Source organism: Sinohyriopsis cumingii, chromosome 12 (assembly GCF_028554795.1).
Source record: "Sinohyriopsis cumingii isolate HCF-2022 chromosome 12, ASM2855479v2, whole genome shotgun sequence".
In the NCBI taxonomy this organism is placed as follows: domain Eukaryota; kingdom Metazoa; phylum Mollusca; class Bivalvia; order Unionida; family Unionidae; genus Sinohyriopsis; species Sinohyriopsis cumingii.
In genome coordinates this window covers 93049136-93071680 of record NC_142972.1, presented here as the reverse complement: position 1 = coordinate 93071680, position 22545 = coordinate 93049136, and positions in this window count along the sequence as shown.

The following is a 22545-nucleotide window of genomic DNA, read 5'->3' as shown; positions in this document are numbered from 1 at the left end:
CAATGTATTGCAATTTTATTTACAAATTTAACTTTTTACACAAAGTTTAATTTTATTTCAAGTGGAGATAGTAACAAAATTTAGTAGCTAAATGCCCAGGTCACATCTCAGTCCAGATTGGGTGCCTCTTTAATGTTCCTGTCCAGCCTTTTAAAGAAAATAAATGCTATGTAACTTGTATCAAGGAACCATTGAACCATTTTGACCAAATCCTGCATCTGTAAGAAAACTTCAAAGTAGTGGTAAATTATATTGGAATATTCAGAAAATTGGGGTTTGGTGGATTTCACACATAACACTCTTTTCCACAATTACATAGAGGGATTTATCTCAATAATGGGAAAATAATTGTTACTCGGTAAATTCTAAATATGACAAGTTTCATGAAGTTTGTATAGCTAGTTTCAGAGGGTTTTTTATTGCACAAGACTTAATCAATAAGTTGATGATAGTGATTTCACCTTACGGCATTCTCAGAGAAGGACGGGATAAAAGTGACTAACTTTGTTTTGCTACTTGTTTGAGCCTAACTAGAAGTCATATGCGTGCTTATGATTTTTTATACATGTTTGTTTCAGAGCATATGCTTTACTGCATTAAACAGTTAGACATAATATGTGCATGCTATAGAGAACATAATTATATAATATTAATTATATAAGCAGAGAAATTAATATATGTATTTTTTATTCCGAAACTGCATAAACCAATGAATGAGAGAAAATATTGGGTTGAAAATCGTTTTGATCCGGCCAAATGTATAGACCGATATGTTCCATTTGAAGAATATTCACCCAAATCATACGTCTTGTTTTCAAGGAAAATAGATTATGTTTTATAATTTGACAAAAGGAACATTATATTTTACAGTTTCGATCCAATATAATTGAAATCATTTGACTATATTAATTGATGTGTTAGCTCACATTTGATAAACATACTGTTATCGTTTTGCTAATGTTAAAATTTGTATGCACAGTTGCATTATGTACGCTTCTTTAACTTCATTAACTATGTTTTCCTATTGAATGTAGTGTTGTTTGCATTGAGAAACAGTTTTATAGAAATCATAACTTTAAGCAGCTGTACATTGAAAATGTATACCATATGACTCTGTCATGGAATCATAAAACAAATGTGCTTGTATTGCTTCTATAAGAAATGCATGGAAATGTGTAGTATTTAAAATGCCTTGTTTGAGAAAAAACAAATACAACTATGGGTATTTACAAGGAGATATTGTTCAATATAAATAATCACATTTGTTTTCAAAATGCCTCAGTCACACTTAACATAATATCGTTTGTATTGTATTGTTTATTGTGCAGATTTATTCTGATAGGCAGTTTATGTGCATTAACTATGTAAATGTAAGTAATACGAACAACGTACTCCTTACACTATCTTTGTCTATGACAGAAGTATGAGAAAAGTTGCAGTGATTGAAAAACAGTGCTATATAGTAATTTCGAAGACAAGACAAACTCATCTGTGCAGATAACATAGCATTGTACTAAATATAATTGGTTTCATTGTTGAGCCATGCTTACCACAAATAATCAGCTACAAGTAGTCAGTCGTAAATATCTAGTGCATACTCTTATAACACGCAAAGCTGTCGGATGCACAAAGACGTAGATCAATGCTTGACAGTTTATGGTTCAAAGGACCATTGCATGAATATATGGATAAATAGGTGTTCTAAGTCTAGCGTAAATGTTGTGGTGAGGCCAACTATTTCCTTGAACGTTTCACAATAAAACGGTGGAATAAATCCGACGTAGCAGTATATGACGTAATTACCACTGCCAATCTATGGCATCACTATTTTATATAGCGGTTTTCGCGTACGTAACGATACGTGTGAAACAAGATGAACCTGTCTGACGTTGGCTTACAATGACAACACTAAAAATAAACAAGGAAAATACCATGTTTATTTATAGATGATTAAATATAGAACAAATTCTGCACCAAACTTGTAAGCATAAATTCCAAAACTGGATTTTAACTCTAGGATGCGCAGTGTGTTATATAACTGATCTGTGGCTAAAACATAAAAAGAAAAAATGATTCGGTTCCTAACTGGAACGAATTGCAATATTCAATTTCAAACTAACAGGCAACAATGATAAATGAATTGAAATTAAGCAAACAGTTAAGTACAAAAAGAAACAAATAATCACTCAAAAATGACAACTGGTTTCATAAAGACAATGACATGTTTTCACTCAAATAGTGATAAATTGATTTATGTTGACAATGACGGTTATCGCTCAGACATGATGTTGGTTCAACTAAACTTGATAATAGTGTGTATGGTCTAATGATGATGATGGTGATTACTCTGCTTTAAATACCGATAATGTTAAGTAACCCAAAGTCCAAAAGACAACCATAATGTACATTTTGCAAGACGCTGACGGACGGTCATGGGAGCTAAACAAATGGTCCTCCACTCCCAGCCTGCCTAAGGATCCCTTGAACTCCTTTGTTCATTACAGGTCCGTTAATCCCGGATATTGGTCAATCAACACGAGATAACCTCTATCTTCCTCCGAGCCAATGTCACCACCGGCAGCATCACACCAGGTTTATACCAAATCACATTGAGCCACTACCCAACATCCAAACCTATATCAATGACAAGACAACCACTACAATACATAGCTGACAACACAAATAGTACCAAGAGCTCTGCAGCTGCCAAACACGCAGACACACATCAAAAACAGACAGCCAAACAATGACTTTCATAACAGCTCCATCACATCACATACAGTAATATTCAGACACCTTTTTTGCTCAAGACGGACAACGTCAACAGCTCTACAGATAACAAACTGCCCAGCAGAGGCAGCACAAACAGACCGGGTAGACTCAGACAAACACATTGTCTCCGTTTACAGTCAAACAATGGCTGCCCCAACACATACACATCCAACAGGGAGAGTCAAACAATGGACTGCACAAGAAGCTCAATCACATCACAGGCAGCACAGTTCAGTTCAGACATCAGACACACATCACAGCTACAAGACAGACAGCATCAACATCTCTACTTTTGTCTACTACCCAACACAGACACCCCAAGCAAATTAGATCGACTACGACACTGAAACTGTGGGACTATAGTAATCAACAGTTCTGGTGGTCATAGATCTGAAGATCAATCGGCCAGTTGGTCCATCCGTTATAGCAAGTTCGTGGTCATCGTTTCTCCGCAATTAGTTGGAGGATAGTTGCGAAACATTACTCACGTATTTATGCCATGTCATTCATGTAATGTAGCCATCCAGCTGCCAACATCTCCATGTCGATAGTCCTCCCGAATGTATGGCCATCTCAATATAGGGTTCGCACTCAAATACTCCCATGACCTATAGTTTGACGTCAACGAACATGGTGCTTCTCAGACATCTATCCAACGCACTCGTCACATTCGTACTTTTGAGTTTGCTACTATTGAATGAAATTTCGTATCAACATGACGTTTTCACTGAAAACCTTATGATGCATAGGTGTGTAAAAATGAAAATTCTAATTACCAATATAACTGGCACAATTACTATCTTGAAATTCTTGCTATAGCTACATTACCTAGATGCTTGGTCAGAGCAATATTATTCTTTAAACGTCGATCTGGTCCTTCATCGAAATGGAACCAACTCGATATCCTATGCGGACACCAACTCATTCAAACTTGTTTAGCTACTTCTGCAAATTGGAAAGTCTTATCAACGTGTATTCTGCACTATAATACATTGTATGGAGTTTCATTGGCTCAATATGATGTCTTACTGCTTATAAAAACGCAAAACATGTCCTGTCTGAGAGCCACGGCAAGTAATTTGAAAATGTTGTAATTGCTCAAAATATCATTGCGGTTTTCAAAGCTAAAGAGTTAAAAAATGAAAGTATAATATTGAATTCCTGAAGTTCCTGTTCTATAAACATGACATTAGTCTATTGTAAAGACTCTTGGCTTTGGTAAGTACTCTAAATTATAAATTCATGTCTGACGCTTTAGTTTGCAATTATATATATGTAACTAATATTTAAAGTTTAGTTCCTTTACACTGGATTTGGACAGATTACCGCCCCAAAATAATAACCGATAAGTAGGAAACGACGTGTACGCTCTGGCCATTTAAAGATATTTTCCACACAAATACATCTAAATCGAACATTGAATAAATGAAGACTTAATACCCTGTTGCAACGTATTATGAATATGGAATGTAAATTCATTGCAGTAATTCAATTGTCTCACAAAATAACAATAGATTTGTTTCTGAATCCGCCAATTTTCACTCATCTATATTTACTTTTTTAATTCACCTGCAATATTACAGGGCATATATTACTAAGTTCCTCTGTTAAACTGATAACGAATTAAAACTGTTCATTTGGAGGGTTGTCACCCAAATAGTAAGACTAAATTGACTAAAAGTAGTCATCCGTTTTCACAGTAAATATATTTGATGCATGATGCTATCTTGATTTATATTTGTCTGCTTGTCGTGTAACTTCATAGAATGTTTTTTTTTTTTCTAAATTGGAAGAACACTCGTGATTTTGGGATTGGATTAGTCAAGGTCATTATCACGGCGAGTAAAAATAGATATGTCAGCTGATCGTCAGTACTCATTTTCTTTTTCGGGTTGTAAATTAAATTATATAATTGTCTGAATGTCATGCAGTGGTACACCTTGATAGATGTGATTTTGATTTTTAACGTAGCTTTAACAATATTTCAGTCATATCGCTACGATGTATGCAATGTGGTAGTTTATAGTGATGTCTGGCACTGGGGCATCATGCTGCAGACATGTAGCATGATGTCCCACCCAGTCACATTATTCTGACACCAGGCCAGCCAGTCCTAACACTAAACTCTTAATGCTGAGCGCCAAGCGAGGCAGCTGTTAGTACCACTTTTGTAAGTCTTTGGTTTGACTCGGTCGGGGATCGAACCCACGACCTCCCGTATCCGGAACGGTACACACATCGTTAGAGGATCGTCGCTGTTGACTTTGGGATTTGTCCAAACAAAGTCAGTATCATGTTGGCTAGAATTTATCTTTTATGGATCAGCACCTTTAGACTGGATAATTTATAGAAATAATGTGTTGCCCTCGGAAATATCATGATAATAGTTATATAATGTTAAGACGTTAAGACGTTAAATGAATGCATAAAATCAATCATCGTTAGGGCTTTAATATATAAACATTATAAATATTGAGAGATCAAGATTAAAACATGATCAATCGAGGACGAATCCAATAATTTGATATCGCAATTTAATTCGTTCAGATCGAGGTTTTTTTTTTCAGTGATATCTTAAACGATATATATGTGAATAGTACTCATTATACTGTTCGTATGAATTTATATTAAGTCTTAGCCACTTTGAGGCTTTTGGAAATTTAACACTACTTTAGGGTCTCTATTTGGGTTTGAAAATTTAACTTTTCACTTATCATAAATTAACTTTAATTCTTGGCAGAATGAATGTAACATTTCGTTGAGTTCTTTATGCTTATGGGAGTACGTTCCGGTTTATGTGGCGTTTTATGAGAAATTAACATTATTGATGTCACTATAATCACTTAAAATATTTTACATGAAACTGTACTATATGGTCGTCTGACGGAATTTAGAATAATCAGTTGGGATATCTATTATGTTAAATTTACAGTAAGTTTTGGACCACTATTGTACCCTTGTACGACTTTCAACACAGCTGGTAATTCTAGTATTCATTGGAAAAGGTGAGAGAAAGCTAAGTTTGGAGTTCTATGGGCATTTGGCACGGAATCAGTTGTATTGCCAGGTAATACACACATAATGGCACAAATAAATTTAGCATGCCAAACAGTATTCATATGTATAAACCGTCTACCAAACTTACAAACCAGGCTGTATGTTGCACCAGTTCTATGACATGAATACGATCACTGACGTATACATACTTCCAAAGCAATACTCACCGTTACATACACATTTACTACAACCACATAATCATACGTTCACTAAATGGATAGATATTAGGAGTTTTAACGCAGCTTTATCTATTTTTCAGTCATATCGTTAGGTTATCTGCATTGCTACAGTTTATATTGATACCTCGCACTGGTGCCTCACGCCGTAGCTATCTATCATCATATCCTACCCGGTAACAAGATCCAGACACCAGAAAGACCAGTCCTAACACCAGCCCGTTAATGCTTGGTTCCAAGCGAGGCAGCTGCAAATATTATAATCTTAGTACGTTTTTGGTATGACTCGGACGGGGCTCGAAACCGCGCCCTCCTGCATCCGAGGCGGATGCTCAACCCATTTTTGCCATCTTAACGGTCGATCGATCAGTCCAGTCGGAGAGCGAGAGTTTAGAAGTACAAATATAACCACAATTTCAAATTAGGTATCAAATGTGCTGTGCTAAATATATTCTCATAATAATACATAATGGGCCTCTGACAATGTATTTTCTCTATAGAACAAATAAAATAACATACCATAATAAATGTTTAAATTCAGTAAATTCAATGTGAATATTCTTAACAAAATGATTTGTATATCTCTTGTCAACAATATCAATATAATATATATCATATAATTGTACAATATAGTTTATTATAAATATATCCACTCATGTGTTTACTAGGTAAACCGTGAGAAATTGTAAGTATGTAAACAATAGACTATGCTTTAGAAGAAAGCTCAGGTTATCTCAACCTGAGTCCTGCAAACATAATCTATTACAGTATATCGATCCTTACATCTGGTACAATTTTTCTGCAAAAAAGTATCCAGTCTGTGGTTTATGCATTCAATTGTTTATGATGTTCCTAATACACGATAATAGTTTTATTTACACGTGTCGGACAAATGCGTGCAATAAAGGTCTTCTGTATCGTAAAATGCTGAACGATTTTGACATTGTAAAGAACACGCAGAAAAAAATATTAATAAATTTGCTGCAAAGATCATGATATAATTTGATGTTCAGTTATCCAGCTTTAGAGGCCACGATGATGATGATGATGATGATCATCATCATCATCATAATGAAAAATTCAGGTGTCCATAATACTGAACTAAAGTTGATTGTTATTTTCTAAAATACAGATTTTAAAATGCCTACCAACTTGTGTAGTATTTGTGTTGATTACAAATGATAGCAGTTTTACATCTTCAATTTATTCTGCAGATAATTGACAGATTATAATAGTGCCATGTGCAACTATGATTGTACAAGCTAGCTAGTAAAGCAATAAGGTACGTGTTATCAAATTGATAATGGGTGACCACATACATTAACTCTATGTGGATCAGCAACCTTTATTACTAAAAGGAACGTTTAACCTTTGCGACTATTACAATTTCTGTTTATACGCGTATAACCTGGTGATACAATGGTGAGGTTTTAAAGTTGTTCATTTAAAAAGAACACATACTCACACTCACAAACGTACGCAAACATTCCAGTGTAATAACTACATTTGTTACAATTGGCGATTGTTTGGTATTAACGTAAGTATCCAGTATTAAAGTTTGCAAACAAAGGTTTATTTTTATGATATACCAAACTTGCACCATGATATACGTTCAGAAGCTTAATCGCATTCTTCGGCGCAACGCCCTCACCAACAGACCAATTATGCCATCCTCCATCTTTCTTTACTACTACTACTACTAATACTAATACTACTACTACTATTACTACTACTTCCACTATTACTATTACTATTACAACTACTTCTAAACTATTTGCTAGGCTTCTAATTGATACTCCCACTAAACGAGTGTTTAAGTTACCTAACTTTAAAGGTGACGATGATGATGATGATGATGATGATGATGATGATGATGATGATGATGCAAAATTCACTACACAAACCAGCACTTTACGATTAATGATTTTATTAAGACTGATGATTTATATTTATACACAGAGATCTCCACTAGGTTAAAGAGCTTGCAATTAGTGTGATCAATCGTTTAGAAAATGTATAGTTTCTGATTTCTCACTGGATCCAATCAAAATTTAATGTGTGAGAAACACTAATGTCGAATGAAAAACTTAGAGTAGCGTAGCCTCCTTACTTGGGTGTCTGTCATTTGCAATGCATGACTGATACTTTGCTGAGGAGAGAAGATACCAGATACGAAGTGTATGGATAGGCATTTCAGCAAAATACACAGATGGTGTGAGTTTTGTTTACAGTTATATACTCAAGATGTGAAATGAAACATAACATTATTAGTTGTAATCAACGATTACCCCATTCATGCAATTCTGGAGTTCCTGTATTTTATAATCTGAGGTAAATAATTAAATATTCAAAGAGCCTAGTGTATAAAACAGTGTGTGTTATAGATATATTTAGAATTAATTTTGAATTCGTTTTATAATAAATACATAATATTGAGTAGAACACAAAAACTGAAACATCATGTTTTGTGGCTTTAAAGGTACTTTACCTAATTATTGTGGTGTTACACAATTATGAACATAAACTTACTAACAGCGAGAAGCAACAGCAACATATTTTGTTAATCTTAACAAACAATTTAACTATCAAAGTTATAAAATCACAATTTAAGAGGAAAGTTCATTATTATGATTTGAATCCAAAATTAATATGAAAATCATCGTTTAATGCCGATTATAATAAATTGTTCTGGATAAATTCCCGATCGTCAAATGAACTGATCCGCAAATTGTCTTGACGTGTCAAATGACGTTGTTGAGAACTCTTGTAAGTAGATAAAAATATCCAGTAAATAATATAGCCAAATATTTCCTGTCAAATAATATCTTAATACAGTATAGAATGCATGTGCATATTTGATGTTACAAGACCACAAGGACAAAGATGAACACATTGTCAAATCCTAGCTACATCTATTCATATATACGCAATATATTGCAAATTGTAAAATAAACTACAAAACCCCGACATAACAATTCCAATGTTAAATAACTTAATTCATCTAAGAATCCAACTGACCGACTTAAACAATGGGAAACAACCTCATATTTATCAACATGCTTAGTACTAATATTATTGCCAGCAATTTTACTTTAAAATATTACTGTTGATAATCAGTACAATGTACAGTTAGCAATACAAATTACAAACGTTACAGATATACAGAACACTGGAAAATGAGATTGTCAGTGGCAAAGTTCTCGAAATAGTTGTATGGGTCTTGGAAAATGACGTTGTCAGTGGCAAAGTTCTCGAAATAGTTGTATGGGTCTTGGAAAATGAAGTTGTCAGTGGCAAAGTTCTCGAAATAGTTGTATGGGTCTAAGTATTAAAGCTGGGTGGTGGTGTTAATGAGTAGCCGTTTAAAAAATATGTATTCAAAGGTAGCGAACTCAAGTTTATCATTTTCGATTAAATGTTTAGGTTTTAGATAGGTTACTTAATTATTTTCTGACGCAAGTGGTCGTACAGTAGGAAATAATTTCTATGGAGACTGCCCATGCAAATTAATCTTTTAAACATTAACTTTATTTTTTAAATGTGCTATTAATCATTGTATATATAGTTGATAAACCAATAGCGAATGGGTATCTCTGTTTTCAATCGACCAAGTTCCTCAAGGGGTGATCCTGTCGAAATCAAAAGTGGATCGTTTGAGTGGTGCCAGTAAATTACATTATTACCATGGAAATGACAAATACAATGGAAATTGTATGATTTTTTTATTTTCTGCATATAATAGCGAGTGTGTTAGGCAGTAGAGCTCACAAAGGTGCGTTTAGGAAAAATTCTGTACCAGTTCCAGGTTTCAAGAAGGAACTTCCATCACTTCTACAAATATCAAACATCAGAATATTCATTTAAAGAGATATATGTATTTAAATTAAACCCAGCTTGCTATACATAGCTCTAAGACGCTAGTTTACCACTCCGTGACTAGAATGAACACACTACTACATTTCGACATTGCAGGTAAGAAACAGTGTTCCCACAATTCCAGTAATATTATGCACGGAGATGGTGTGATTCATGTCTACGTATTATAACTGTCCAAGAAATACGAGGTAATGTGGATAGAGATGGTAGCTTGCATGTATATGTAATATAACTTTCACACAAGCAATGATTACATTGCTGAAACAGATTACTAGCAACACAAATAATAATAATAATAACAATAATAATAATAATAATAATAACAATAATAATAATAATAATGTAACGACACTACTGGTTTTATTATTATTATTATTATTATTATTATTATTATTAGTGTTGTTGTGGTTGTTATTGTTGATGATGATGATGATGTTGGTCTTGATATCTTTGATCAAAGATTAAATGCTACCAGTGTATTGCTTTAAACTGATACAAATTGTATTAATCTGCAGTTAGTTGATAAGATTTTGAACATCATATTTTGTGACCCTGCTCTTCATCTCTCTCTCTATCTATCTCTCTCATACTTACAGATTAAGTTGAACCAAAACGCGTAGACAACATTCCAGTGCAAGGTTCTTTTTTTTTTTTTTGTTTTTTTTTAAATCTTCAAATTTCAAATAAAATATTCACATTGTTTTGAAATATCCGCGATGCCTAAACGTACAGCTTTCTAACCTGAGTGACGTATTCTGAACTTCGGTCCTCCAATTGTTAGTTTTAACCTCTGTTCGTCACGAGATTCATATATTAGACGGTTAAAATGAGAGAATGAGAGCGAAAGAGAAAGAGAGAGAGATAGAGAGAGAGAGGGATGTTGTTGTTGTTGTTATTGTAGAGTTTACTTATAGTGGCGTGCACACAATTGTGCATGGACCACTTTTTCTGACTGCACCGCAGCCAGCTAGTTGTTTCTAGGGAAGGGAATGGTGCCACCTCCCCCAGACTTGTATGGGTTCAAGGAACCCTGATAGTTTGGCCTCAGTATGTGGGACGATAGAGGTCCCTTACAGATGAATGGTTGGCTGTCATTAGTGGGAAGGAGAGCTCGGGAACGGTCGTGGTTGCTTCACATCGCTGGTTTCTTGTTGCATTTGAATGGTGTTTCTTGCGTTTTTTTTTTCTTTTTTCTTTTCTCAAAATGTTCTAAAAAAGGGGGGTGTTCTAAGCTGTTTATAGAGGTTGTTAGTAGAAATCATGTATGAAGAGAGATTTTCAAGGTTATTATGATATTACTTGTCGAGGTGATTAGGTGTGCTTCCTACATTATGTTATTTATAAGTTTTTAGATATTGCTTCTTGAAGTTATTTATTTATTAATGTTTTTAGAGATTGAATGTTATTTATAGTTTATTTAGCAAGAGACCGGATTCCTAGCCGATTACACGGTTCGTTAAGGACATCTAGGACCAGAGTCCTAGCTGATTACTCGGTTCTTTAAGGACATCTAGAATATCCGATTTTGCGGTTTCCTTATTTTTTGATAGGTGCTTCGTAAGTGAATTATTTATTAATATTTGTATAAAATTGAATGATATGTTATGGGTTTTATGTGGGGGATTCTAAATTTATTTAGCGGGTTACTGGGTCTTTTCGTTTTGTGGGGATAGTAATTACATTTTATTCCTAAGTCCTGCTGAGTCCATGAATTTATTTATATTTTTATATGCTGATTGTGTATTTTTATTAGAGTCCATAAATAACTCTGGGCATGTGTGTGGTGATCCAATCTCTTTTTGGTTTTTGATAAATATTTTTCTAGCGGGTTGATATTTTGGGCATATATTGAATACGTGGTGTAGATCTTTGGTGGTGTGGCAGTTAAAGCAGTTAATGGTTGCTGGTTTGGGTCCTATAAACCTTCCAAAACTGCTTGCTAGTTTAGGTTTTTTCCAGTTATTATCCTGTTTATGATTTTCTGTTCTAAATAGGTACCCTTAGGTAGCTGTCTGTTCCTATCTACCTTTTTTCTGGTTTCATGGTGCTTTTTACCTTTTGTGGAGGAGTTCCAAAAATCTTCCCATTTGTGGTCTAGATATGTTTGCGTGAAGTTAGAGCTTCTGTAGAGCTATAGTTAAGCTTGATAGAGTTTTAGTCTCCTTGTTTGGTTTGTGCAACTTTGTCTGCTGTTTCGTTGCCAGAGATTCCAATGTGCGACGGTATCCACATGAGCTCGACTAATTGATGTGCTGTGGTGATATCGTCGATATTGGCATGCTCTGTCGAGGAATTGTTCCCTAGAGTGTTGTACTGCGATTTTGGATCGATCTGATAACGTTTAGGGAATCACTTATAATGACTGCTTTAGGTATTTGGTTGTCTTTGATCCATTGTAGTGATTCAAGTATAGCCCAGAATTCAGTGGTGTAAATGGAGCAATAGTCAGGTAATCTGGATCCCATTTGTATATTGAATTCAGGGATGACTATTGCTGCTGCTGTTCTTGGTGGGCTGTTTGGTTTTGAGCCATCGGTATACATTTTAACATAATCCGGGTATTTTTGGTTGATTTCGTTACCAGTACAGGTTTTAGTAAGTTTTCTAGTCTTTCTTTATTGCCTAATTTGGTAGCTTCGGTGTTAATCCTTGGTGGGTTTTATAACCATGGTGATTTGTTCTGGTCTGTATTGTTTGTTACCTAATTTTTTATTAGAGTTATCTTTTCTCTTAGTTCAATGATTACTTTGCCACTTGATGTGGTGGGTATGATTTTGGATTTGAAGAAAACTTTACACTTGTTTATAGCTATTTTGGTGGGATGGTTGTCCGGGTGGGCATCTAATCGAATGGAGCATCTGAGGAGCAGTTCTTATGGACGTAATTTTAAGGGTATTTCTCCTGTTAGTGTTTGTAGTTCTTCTAATGATGTTGAGGGGAGTGTTCCTGTGCATAATATTAAAGCTTTTCTCTGGATAGTGTCAGGTTTGTGTAGTACAGGTTACTTAGCCGAATTATATGCTTGGCAACTATAATCCAGTTTTGATCTAATTAGGGTTTTATATATCGTGAGGAGGGTTTCCTGGTTGGATCCCCAGTCAGTCCCTGTGATGTTCATGAGTAAATTGAGATCTTTGTTACAATTCTGGGTGAGTTGTTCAATGTGCTGTTTCCATGTGAGGTGGTTGTCAAAGAACATTCCTAGGAATTTTACTACTGTTACGTATCTGATTAATTGATTTTGTATACTGAAGTTTGGATAGACTAAGCTGTTATTTCGTTTGGGGGTGAACATAATTGCAACAGTTTTTTCATGAGATATTTTGAAACCCCATTTGTCCGCCCATCTCCATATGTTGTCTAGGCTCTCCTGGATTTCTTTAACTACTGTTTTATTGGCAGGATTTCCGTTCCTCCATATGCCACTATCATCTGCAAATTGTGACAAGTTTATTTTTGTGGAGGTTGCATTGAGGTCAAGGTCGTTTACCATTAGGTTAAATAGTAGGGGACTTATTACACTGCCTTGCGGTGTTCCATTTTCAATTGAAAAATCTTCCGAATGGGTGTTGCCTATTCTTGTGGCAATTGTCCGGCCTGTGAGGAAATCGCCAATCCAGTTGAACAAGCGTCCATTTATTCCAAACTGGTTTAATTTGGCCATTAGTCCATTGGTTCATACTAGGTCGAACGCTTTTTCTAGGTCTAGAAAAACCGCTATCAGGCTGCGATCGGTTTTCCTATGTCGTTAAAAGCGAGTTTGATGTCTGTTTCCAATCTGAGAAGTTGGTCAGTGGTGGACTGTTTGTTCCGAAAGCCACGTTTATTTATCAAGAGTAGGTTATTAGTTTCTAGTTGGTGTTTTAACCTAATTGCGAATATTGTCTCCATTATTTTGCAAATATTGTTTGTAATGGAGATGAGTCGGTACGAATTTATGTTGTTGGGATCTTTACCTAGCTTGGGGATTGGTATTACGATGGGCTGTTTCCATTTGGTGGGTAGTTGGCCTTTATCCCATATCCCATTAAAGAGTTTGATTATGGCTATTGTTATATAGATAGTTTTTTTTTATTTATAGATAATGTAACCTCATTGATCCTTACCAGGGGATATTTCGTTTTTAGATCGTAGGGCTATCTCACATTCATGTACTGTGATGTCGTTATTTCGGTGAGATTCTTTTGTTCCTTGGTCTTGAAACATTTGAAGATGGGTTTTTTCGATTAGTTGTTTGTGTTCTTGAAAGTTTCTGGTGTGGTAATTGTTGCTACTCATGTTCGAGAAATGCTTCGCTAGGAGGTCTGCCTTATCTTTATTTGTTATGGTATTTTTAATTTTTAGGGGCTGAGGTAGTTGCTTTCCCTTTTATGGCTTTTATCTTGTCCCATATTTGTTTTGAGTTTGATTTTAGACTCAGTTTAGAGAAAAGGGTTTGCTATAGATAAATTTTAGCAGTTTTTAGAGTTGGTTTTAGTGCTTTTTCTTTATCTTTATATTGCTGGAAGTAGATAAAATTTTTGGTGCTTTTTATTTATTTAAGGCCCTTTTTTGTCTTTATGTGCTATAGTGCACTGTTTAGTCCACCATGGTACAGGGTTTTTATTTTGGATATTAGTTGTCTTTGGGATGCATCGGTTAGCTGCCTCTATAACTGTATGTTATGTTATCATAATACATGTCATTATTTGGGCTTTCTAAGTTATCTGGATTTACTCTAGCTAGAAATAATTGGAATTGGTCCCAGTCTACCGGTTGGTACCTCCATTTAGATGGGGTTTCTTTTGAAATGTGTTGAGTTTTTGTTTGAATATTGATTGTGCTGGGGAAATGGTCACTTCCTAACGTATCTTTTTGATCTAACCACCAGTTTGTGATTTGAGCCAATTTTGGGGTAGTGATGGTTTGGTCTATGACTGAGAGAGTGCAATCCTCAGGGTTTAATCTAGTGTTCGACCCGTCATTTAAGATGACCAAATTGTTCTCGGTTATCCATTTTTCCACCATTTTCCCTCTTTGATCTTTCTTTTTACCTCCTCATAATTCACTGTGTGTGTTGAAGTCGCCACAGATAATTAGATTGTTGTTGTCATTAGTGATTGCCCTTAGTGAGATTAGGTTTGTAGTGCAGAAGGTACCCCCTGGGTCGTATGCATTTATTATTTGAATGTTTGTGGGTCCTATATTTATCATTACTGACATTATTAAATGTTATTATTGATGTTTAAGTTAGGGGGTACTTATATTATTTCATAGTAGATTAGTGTATCTATCAAAACAATTGCTAGTCCATCCCCTTTCTGCCCCTTGGGTCTGTTTTTAAAGATTCCCTGGGTATAGCCTTGTAGCTTGCGCAGGCGTTTGTGTTCTTGTGTTATGAGGGTTTCATGTAGGCCGATTACGTCTGGTTTTACGGCCCTATTATTCAGTTTGTTCTGCAGTTCTGATTTTTGTACTATTCATTTTTGACGTTGTCTTTATCTGTTAGTGCATACAGTGCATATACGAAGAAACGACGTTACTGCGTCCTTCCTTCACTTATTCGGCACTACACTCAACATAGTTACCTATCAATGATCAATCCGTCACCAATCATTCAGCTCTACAGCTTCTTGCACAACATTACAGTAGACTGTTCACTGACAAGACTCATCGTAATATGATGTTTTACTCTATGACGAGGTAATTTATACACATTCCATGTAGCCATACACTGCCTGTGCGCTATTTAGTACTGTTGTTTTAAAGTTTCAATGATGAATCAAACAAAACCAACTATTGACAATTTTTCCAGCCATGGCGTGAGCATAAAAAAGAAGGTAACCTGACTTCGGCTTGACAAAGTGACATCGACTTAATACACCAAATATTAAAATATCAATGAATATGACTTTTTGACGCCAGTGTTAAAAGACGTCTTGTGACGTATTCGTAAGAAGAGTACTGTTGATACATGTGCAACATGACTTTTAATGCATGTGTATGAAGAGGACCTTTGATGCGTATTTAAGATTAGGACTTTTGGCGCATGTGTAAGAAGAGGACTTATTATGTGTATGGATAACATGATTATTGATGCAAATGTGAAAGATGATTTTGTATGAATATTTATAGGAAAATGAAGAAAATAAATCTTCTTCTATACTACACATGAAGCTAATTTCAGACAGTTTCATCTAGTATTAGGAATCCCAATGTAACCTAGTGTGGAAAATGAGATCAAGAGGCTACCCCTGATTACAATGTAACATACAGTTGTGAAAGAGATTAATGTGTGTTTATTCTGCACAAAATTAGGTAGCGGACAAACAATACTGAATTAGAGAGTTCCAAGCATAGGACTTGTGAATTTGTTTAGACTTGCTACTTCTTCTTTAAATAATAATAATATTAAAAGTATTCGTTTATCCTGGATGACATTATTCGTTACTGCCAAGGTTAAAAACAAAACTATATTATTTGTATCGCCTTATATAGGTTTTGTTTGTATAAAACGGTTCAATAATAGACTATAAATTGACAGACGATTGAGCCCATGTCAATATGAGTTGGCTTATCTCTTAGTTAGATTTAGGTGGTTTAATGGTTTTTACATACTGGATAATTATGTCTCCCTGACATATGCTCTCATCTCAATGAATCTGATTTCCTTACAGTTGCTGTGACAAATTTTCAGCCATTGTTCTAGAAAAATATGTTGAGAATTAGGTTTCATTTACTATTTTCGAATGTTTTTACAACAACAATGGAAAGGTGCTTAATCCTGACATCACGCAATCATTTAACATTTCATGTCATTGAGATGTAGGTTGCGATATCAGTTTAGTCATGTGACTAGTTATATAAGTGACAAGTACTAGGTCAGATTTACTCGAAACTAGATTCCTCTTGTATGTGAGGTAAAAACATAACCAATGTTTTTGCTCCCAATTTCTAAGAAAAAAACAGCTTCCTATTTATTTCATACATGTAAGGCCGGATGTAAGGTGGTTTAAGTTTGCTAGGTCCACAAGTTAAAAGCTACCGTATGTCACCCATGGCTGAACTATCAATAGGGCAAATGAGGCAACGTACCCAGTGCCTGAGTTTACGGATATTCTACCGAGGCTCACCGGGGCCTGTATAATATATTCTGATTTCGCATTAAGTGTTGTTAAAAGCACTGAAACCATATATATGGACAAGGCAGGGTGGCTAAGGGCCCCTATGTTGACCTTGCCTAGTTCCGCCAAAGGCATTAATCCACCTGATACAACCACCATGCGATGATAACTAATTCCAACTTTTCAATAGGCAACTGGCTCTGACTCTATATAACATCAAAAATGGGGTAGTGATTGTCATTGAAATTTGGAACATGTATTACCCTACCGTCATGGTGTTGATTTGTGAAGCTTATAATTATAAAACCAATTCTGTAAGCAAGGCATTTATTTAATTTTATTTCGCTATTAAAGTATTGCTTACAACATAGTCTTCCTTTATTGTCACAATTGATAGGCCATACATTGAGGATGGTAGCTGATTAAACTTGAACCAGTAACAATCTTTCCCTGTACCAGCTTGTTTCATTCTTGCCTGAACTAAGTATTAGTAGTTGTAACCCTATACTTTCTAATATACTGTCCATGCTTGTTTGTCAAAATTAATTATTGATAAATTTATATAACACAATGGTAACATGATATCACTTTCAATGCAAATCATGTATAGCGTGCCCAACTAATTTAATAACTAAGCATGTTAACATCACTTATACAACTATTTATATGTTACTGTCACACATATTTTATCATCGTAAAATTATCCTGTATCTACTCAAACTAAAGTGAATATTCCTACTTCAAAAATAATTAACTGGCACACTTCCCTTGTCCCTTTTCTCTATTTTTCTTAAGTTTATTCCCTCCCTTATTGACACTTTGGGGTTCTCGTGCGATATTAGTGCTGTCCATCAAGGTCGCCATAGTTGCTTTTGTTGTTGTAGTTTGATTTATATCTCTTTCGGAGCATCCATATATCGGGATCACAAAGGCTGTAAAGATGTAAGAGCTTGTAATTATGCTTCAACTGTATATATAGACACCAATACACACAAATAGTGTGCAAGCCAGCACCATGTGCATGGCCTACATTACCTTTACAGTGGGTAATCCAGGATAAAATGTATTACCTACATAATCGTTAAAGTGGGTAATCCAGAATGGGATAAATGTCCTAGACAGATTTAAAATTTGGTGATCCAGGAGAGTGTGCATTGCTACTTCAACTTTACAGAGTGTAGTCAATAGTAAGGTTTAAGGTCTAAAAAGTGAGTCCAAATTTTCCTGCAGCAGTATTGTTTGTAATCGTATAATACCACTGCAAATCGTGGTAAGTGATTCCAGTTTCATATGTATTCATACGTGGAGGGATGGACGACATGCAAGCATAATTCAGACTATATAGTGCGACTGCGACAATAATAATATACAATTTTCAAATTACATTAAAAAAAACAAAAACAATTCTGAAGATAAATCCTCAAAAAGGTATATGAAAAGGGAAATGGCATAAACTATTTCTTTCAAACACACACATAAACTAAAAGTGTACTATAAACTCGGAACATTTTGTAAATGTTTACTTAATACATAACTACTTGAATGAATACATGCGTCATTGATATGAGTTTCACCTCATTGTTTGTGAAGAGAGAGTCATAAATATGTTACTACTTATAATACATGTTGGAATGAGAACAATTAAATGTGGAACTCTCTCGGGTTTTCGTGAAAGGTTACGATGGCTATTAAAACCCGACCCAGTATATCTTATTTATTGTAAAAGGAACGGTTACACCCCTTTATTTTCGTAAATAATGGATAGGTGTACTATGAGTTATATAGTATACATCTAGGCCTTGCTTCAGTTATGCAAGTTTTTTTACATTGTATTTATTTGGTAAATCATGTTTGTCCCATTCGGCGGCTGGTATTGTCTTGTTTGGCAAAATTCCTTTTCCTTTTACTTAATCACTACTACAGCAGTGTATGACATATTAATTCATGTTAATATGTTGAGTAAAAGAGAACCATGATCTTTTTGGCAGCGACTTTAAATGCTTGAGTGAGAACAATCATTATAAAGAGATCCTGCTCGTGCTGTAAGTAAGTTAAAACATTATATAGCGGTGATTGATAAAGTCACGATTACTACTACAGTTAAAATGGTACGTATGATAAAGTAACTTCAAATTATTAAAATGTTCTGAAAGAGAAATAAAAGTTTCCGTAATAAATTGGATTAACTTACTATTTCAAAATATTGATATTCAGTGAGGGCTGTGTTAATGAAGTTGATTGATTTGCTACTTTACACTATACATATTTAGTTATAGCTTTATCAGACCATAATCATTAATTCGCTATTTCTAAGCATGTTTATTGAGAATAATGAATTATGACACAGTAAAGCGAATTAAATTACCAAAATATAATTCTAGCAAAACTATAAGCATATAAAGATACGTTGGAGACATACGGTAGCATTTCAAAAACATGTTCCATCACAGTACGGTTTGTTCTTCACGACTTTGATTAAATTAGTGCATACAAGTTTTATCAGACCCGTGTTTACACTTCATCCGTCCTGATAGTGGCTTTGTCAATAGAAGAACGTTAAAGTGACGATAACCGGTACGATAGTTATACGTGGTGCATTTAGATCAGATGCTTAACCCACTCAGTGTAGGTCCCCACGTGTTCAATGAGTAGTTTGTTGAAGCGGTGGTTAATATAGAGGACATCGTTGGTTACTTTGTTATCAAATGACGAGCGTGCCTTTTCTTACTCTTTTTGATTGCATTTATTCGTACATTGCAATACAGTCTGGAAATCAGTACGGTTTTCTTTAAGTGTTCAACAAATATACAATTTGTATTAATTATAATATTGTCAGAAATCATAAGCATTGTAAATATAGGGTAATTGTGAAGATCATCTTAGTGCAATCGTCTTTCAGTATTATTTTGTTTTCTTCTTCACATTTGACGTGGCTTGAAAAATCAAGTAAATATTTCCTAAGTAGCATGCTTGAAAATACAGCAATTATCGTTTAAGCGCTTATATTGCAATTGGGACCTGCTGTATTTTAAGGATCGCAATATCAATATCGCCCGGGGCAATACCGGGTCGGCTGCGTCCTCGAGACTTTAGCTCTCTATTCGTATTTGTGAAAGAGCCACAACTGTCTTAAGCTGAATTCACGTCGAACCAACCAACTGGTTGGACACTGTGCAAAACAGATGGGTCCCTATTGGTCAGAAATACCCTGCTACACATGTTTAGGCATACAAATAGATTTGAGCCACGTTAGTTGGAGTTAATACTCTCTATTATATGGAATATGCAACAACAAAATGATATCTGGCTACAGGCACTTATAAAAGTAACGTTCACGTACATAATTACTAGAAATGCTCAAATCTTCACAAAGGAGACGAAAATACTGATTCCTCATACACCAAGATTATGAGCTGTTGCAGCCCGACTGTATGTCCCATCAAATCATGTTATACAGTCCCACCTCTGAGCACATGATTTGTCTAGCTTTGAAACGATACAATATCTAGAAAAGTAAACAACTTGATGCGTATCAATTTAGACTGTGTCCTCGTTAATTTTGGAGCAAGTACGTTTTTGAAAATAAAGCTTCAAAAGAAATAAAATGAAAATATAAGAACAATAAGGCCAATAACACCAAATCTAAGCTACCAACCCACCGAGATTTTCTCTAATCCGGTTATGTCCTTTTGTTATTTAATCTTTGTTGTTTGTGTTTTAAAATTGTTTTGTGTGATTCGCTTACCCACCGGGACACTCATTTGTGGTCGCACCATCTCTACTTCTGATTCTTAATCAAAATTTTTATCAAGACCTACATGATATCGCGACCAAGGACTAAGTACATGTAGTGTGATAAGTCCGTATGGTGTACATTGTGCTTTTGAAAAGAAGTTTTTAAATTTAATCATGTTCATATCACTTAAACACCAAGTCTGATGAAAATTTCACAGAATACGTGTATCAACTCCAGTAAACACAACTAAAATATTACAGTTATCTCTGATCGCATTAGGTATTTGTGTATAACGCTGAGTAAACACAACTAAAATATTACAGTTATCTCTGTTAACAATAGGTATTTGTGTATACCGCACCGCTGATTAATATAAATCACGTTCGTGTTTTTATGTCTGCCTCTGGAAAATATCCAAGCTGGATTTGATTGTTTGTCCACAATCACATCATCGTATAATACTAAATTATTAATAAATCCATTAAGGTCATCTACATATGGGGCTTCATCAATATCGGTAATACGATCAATATTATTATTGCCGGCCTCGTCCAAAAGTTTTGCATTTTCATTAAAAGCTTTAAGTACATCGTAACATCTCTGATCATCTATTAATGGTGCCACTAAATATAATTTATCCCTTTTGAACCATCTCATTATCAAAGTAAGCAGCAATTGCATTTGACGAGACCCAAGTGGACCTTTATTAATTGATATGAATTTGGTAGCGCTGGATGATGCTTGATTGGCTCATGCTTTCGTGTCGCTGAAAAATCAATGACATCCATGTTGTAGAAATATGTTAACTACAATGAATTTATGTTGTGTTTGATGTAGAGCGTCTACCCTCACAAGAGGATTAACAACAATACTAACACAAAGTAAAAGGCGTGCGCTTACATGCAAGTGTGTGAAATTGGGTACAAAAAATAATAATTTATTTCGTCCCTTATGAAGACAGGTGGTGATATCCCTGTTTCATTGTTAAATTACCAGGAACTCCATGGGCTAAATATCCTGGCGAGAAACACCTTCCAGGATATAATTATTGCGCGTTTGGTAACCGACTTTATATTCGACTTGAAAAACAAGATCAACCAAAACCTGCAGATGTGAAGTTGATTCACTCGTTAAATTCTATAAAAATAAATCTTCAGAGAAAACTTTGCTACCATCTTGGCAAGATTTGCAATGAAACGTAAGCTAGCATTAGTGGCCAGTTTTCATAAAGTGATTAGTTATATAATGGAATCGATTTAGCATATTCCAAGGGAAAATTGGAGCTCTAGATCACCGATTAGTAAAACTTACTAATGCAGCTTATGTCACAGGTTCAATTGATGCACTATGGTTAGTACGACTAGCAATATGTCAAAGTTATATACCACACATTAAAAATATCTGCATGCACATTTTGATGTCAGCGATACCAATGAAGTTCATCAAGCAGATATGTTGTTTTTACCATACGATGCTATTAAAATTGGCAGACGTCAATCACGCACATACAAATACGCGTTAACTGTCGTTGACATTTCAATTAGATATAACGAAGCAGTATATTTGTCAATAAACAATTAAGAAACGTTTTTAATGTCTAAAGCGACACTGTACATATTTCATACCAGATAATAGTCTTTGGAAATTATTTCTCGCCCATTAGCGCAGGAGTCTAAGCAACTCACTGCTATCCAAACAAAGCTCTAATACGTATGCGATTTAACTCATCGTGCGTTCATTTCATTAGCCAGTCTTTGTGTAGGTGTTAAAACAATTATATCTTGTTGTTTTACCAGAAACTCCTACCCCATTATGATAAGCAGTC